General features: G+C 37.9%; 1 protein-coding gene across 10 annotated transcripts in view; it reads left to right on the top strand.

Annotated features, from left to right (window-relative positions):
- Positions 1 to 4411, top strand: part of cenpp (centromere protein P) — a 343661-nt gene that overhangs the window by 139084 nt on the left and 200166 nt on the right. The gene's annotated exons all lie outside the window — the stretch shown is intronic.

Here is a 4411-nt window from a genome sequence, read left to right as displayed (position 1 = left end):
GACAGAACAGTGCCTTGCCGTTGAGACAAAATCTGTCAAATCAGTATTTAAAGCTTTCACCAGCTGGTGCCAGAAGTTTCAGAAGAATGAGACTGCGTGATGTTTCTTAACCCCCTGAACTCCACTCTTAGTTGGAATAGCAGTCTTGTTCATGCAGCCACTCAGTAAATTCTTAACAGAGCAATAAAAAGCTAATTACATTGGTAGCTAATCGTTTTTCAAATATTTCAGCTACATTGGGGATCTTGTGTTTTAAGCTAACATTCTTAATGTCAGTGCATTTTTATGTCCATGATTATAGGATGTGGCCATATTTAAATTTGGAAGGAGATTTGAGAGCCAAACCAACACCCCAATTTAAGCCAGGACTGGCAAGGCCAGATTTGCATTATTTTTGTGGGGTTGTGGGTAGGGGCACTCTTAGCTTCTTCATTTCCAACTTTCCATTTACTGATTGGAACCTATAAACTTGGAATGGAATGATCAAAATTGCCATTTTTGTTCTATTTTATTCAGAATTTAAATTTGTATGGGAAAGAGAATGTTTCAGACAAATGGACACTTCATGGTATACCTTTGTAAATGACACATTGAGACAACTCCGGTTGATGGATTGGTAATGCCACCAATCTTTTCTAAGCACTTTTTTTTAACCTTTCGTTGCCAGTTTTCCCAAGCAAGTTTTGGCCCAAGTTATTTTTCAAATACAGCCATTCCTCAATTTACACAAGAATTACTTGCATGGAAAACATTTAATGAGTGAAAATTCATAAATTGAACAGGCTAAGCAAGGAGCATGATGTATATTTTGGTCATGTGTATTCTTGCAGGTGAAGTGTTATTTCCTTTGGTAGTAAAAAAAAATCCTTAGATTGATGATCATATCCCAAAGATTCAATAGTTTTGCAGAGAAAATTTGAAACACCTATCGAACTACATAAAATAGTTTGGGTTAAATCCATAACTTAAAATATGACCTATAAATATTTCCATTACAATTTTTTCTGGCATTAAAACAGTTGTACATTGCCTGAATACTGTTATGAAAAGCACATGAAATCTGTGAATTTCAGTTGCCAAATTCGATGTTCAATATTGTGAGGCTTCTCTATGCATTGCTGAGATAGAACTAACATAAATGATGCAAGCTATTCCCTATTGATGTATACTGTTCACTGCTGATATATTGCAAGTTTTCACGTTGCTGGCATGTAGCCCAGCAGGTGCAATCTATTACCACAGTGCAAACAACATTCTTCCAGCATGGAAGGGTTCCTAATGAATGAATGGATATTGCAATGATGAGGAGGGGTGAGAGAGCACTCCCAAGGGTGTCAGACGCATCTGAGTAAGCTGGTGAAATGGTGCCCGAAGGAAATATTTTATTTGTCCAATGTGACCAAAGCATCCAGAGCAACAGACAGACATTCTCAACTAGTTTACATGTAGGCCTCTGTAAAATCATGTGTACTTTATAAATGCATGGAGAAATCTGCTCTACTTGCTTCCATTGACTGAAAGAAAAATTGATGGTTTCCAATCATTGATCCATTTAAGTTGAGAAGGTGAATGAGGGTGGGTGGTGGTTGAAGGAGAAATGCAGGATGCTTTATTTTTACAGAGAGAGTAGTAGGTGCCTTGATTTACTTGGAGTAGTCATGGAAGAAAATATGATAGTCATGCTTAAGAGGCTTCTAGCTATATACATTATTATATAGGGAATAGAGGGATATGTATCAAGTGAAAGCAGTAGAATTTTAGTTTGATTTGGACGTCATGTTCAGTACAGACATGTTGTGCAAAAGGGCCTGTTCCTTTGTTGTACTGTTTATATGTTCTATAATTTGTTCCATGTTGTATCATATCTTTTCAAAACTACTTTCTGCTAAAATATGTTTAAATTGTTATTAGCTCTAACATTTCTTTCTGATAACAATGATTCATTCAAAAATATTTTGAAGAACTTTGTGTTTTATGAACTAAGAGTTAACCATTAATTCTAAAGGACAATAAATTTCCCTCTTATTTTGATCAATGATTCTGACCTCTGGGCTTTCTGTTTAATAAATTAAGTTGAGGGGGTGGAGAAGTATGTATTTCATAAATAATGTAAAAAACATATGTGCTAAAATATTGAAGTATTTATGCAAATGTGAATGTGATGTGCAGATCTGAAATAAGGTGTTGCAATGTAATTGTCATCTTGTTTGTTTTTGATCATTGTAAAAAATGTTTTAATGGTCAACATCGCAAATGAGAGGTTTTTTCCCCCCAAACTTGACCTTTTGACTAACTCATTACCAGCCTCATAGAGCTCCAGTGTATGTTATTTACAGAATGAACTGCAGTAATCCATGTATTTTGTTAAGACCTCCCAAATCCATGACCTTTGACACTGAAAAGGGCAAGAGCAGTAGGGACAGCTGTGGCATGACCTTAATGACATAACCTGCTACAAAACCAAATCCGGTGCAAAGCTTCACTCCCAGATGAATTCAAAGCCTTCTACATATTCTGGATGCTGGGACCAAATGAGCTGATGACCTGCATCCATGAAGTCCCTCATGAGCTCATATTTAACCAGAATAAGGAAAAGCCATTGTGCATCTCCATGACCCCAATGATCCTCTACTGTCAGTATCTGAGGATGACGTTTGGGCTGCCTTCAGGAGAGTTAATCCAAGGAAAGTATCTGGTCAGGACAGAGTACCCAGCTGAGTACTGAAAACCTGTGCTGACCAACTTGCCAATTTATTCACAGATATCTTCAATATCTCACTCTGGCAGGGCATGGTACCCATTTCTTTCAAACAGGCCTCAATCCTGCCAGTGCCCAAGAAGAGGTGACATAGATCCATTCTAATTTGTCTACCATAAGAACAGATCTACAGCAGATGCCACCTTACTAGCTCTACACAAAGCACTCGAAAACCTGCAGAGCAAAAGATGGATATATCAGGTTGCTCTTTATTGACTACAGTTCGGCATTCAACACCATCATCCCCTCAAAATAGATCAACAAACTTCAAGATCTGGGCTTTAATATTCCACTGTGTCATTGGATCATAGATTTCCTGACCTCCAGTCCACAATCAGTGAGGCCATCTCCATTAATACCAGAGCACCACATAGCTGTGATCTTAGTCCCCTGCTCCACTCACTTTACACCTATGACTATGTGGCAAGATACAACAATTACACCATCTACAAATTTGCTGACAATGCACAGTAGTGGGATGTATAAAAGAAGTGAATGGTCAGCATAAAGGAAGAAGATTAAAAACTTGGCTGAATGGTGTACTAACAAGAACCTCACACTCAATGTCACCAAATCGAAGGAGATGATTCTGGACTTCAGGTTAGAAAACTAGAGGTGCACGATTCAGTGATCATTGGCAGATCAGAGGTAGAGGTGGAGAGGGTGAGCAAATTTAAATTCCTGTGAGCTGTTATTTCAGAGCACCTTTCCTGGACCCAACATGAATGTCATTGTGAAGAAAGAATGGTAGCGCCTCTACCTTTTCAGGAGCTTGTGGAGGTTTGATATGACATTGAAAACCTTGGCAAACTTCTACAGATGTGTCGTGGAAAGTGTGCTGACTGGCAGCATAATGTTCAAGTATGGAGACACCAATATTTTTGAGCAGAAAGCCCTGCAAGTTGTCTACCTTTCAGGGAACTATATTCTATAACACTTTTTTAGGCCCTGTCATTCATTGTGTATGGTTCAACTTAATATATAAGAAAATAACAGGATTTTGTACATATAGGCATTGAGAATAGAGAAATAAGGGCAGAATGGAATGATAATTCATTGAACATTGGCCTTAAAATTTTGAGTTGTGATGATTTAAAGGTCAATTTTTTCTCTGTTCAAACTACTGTCAACTTGACTATTGTTTTTATTCCATTATTTGCAAAATAAGCATTGTTGGCAAAGCCAGAATTTATTATCCATCCCTAATTGTCCTTGTTTGTTCATTTTAACTGTTCTGCGAGGATATTTCAATAATTACACCGTTGCTATATTTAACATACTTTGAAGGTCCCTTGGGATTAAGGATTAACTGGTTTCACTGCATTTCAGTGGATTTGAAGTGTGGTGAGGTTCCTCTCCCACTTGTGAGGTGGAGGTCATTGACCTGGTAGGCCATTGAATAGTTTTAGATGAGGTGAGCTCTTTCACTGTTTGCTTGTGGCTTCTGTATGCTCCCAGAAAATTAACCTGAGATTCTCAGTACCATCCTGGCTGTTCCTATGCCGCTTCTAGTGGTCCAGTGCCAGCAATTTTTGTGAATTGTTAGAGGTGTCCATCTTTTGCACAGTGGCTTTGAAAATATAATTAATTTTTTTCACCATCACGTGGTAATCTCTTACAGTTTCTTTGGTTGCATGCTCTTGACCAAATTCC

The sequence above is a fragment of the Narcine bancroftii genome, chromosome 5 (assembly GCF_036971445.1).
Source record: "Narcine bancroftii isolate sNarBan1 chromosome 5, sNarBan1.hap1, whole genome shotgun sequence".
NCBI lineage: Eukaryota > Metazoa > Chordata > Chondrichthyes > Torpediniformes > Narcinidae > Narcine > Narcine bancroftii.
Note: the sequence above shows the minus strand (reverse complement) of the source record. Positions and strands in the feature narration are given on the sequence as shown.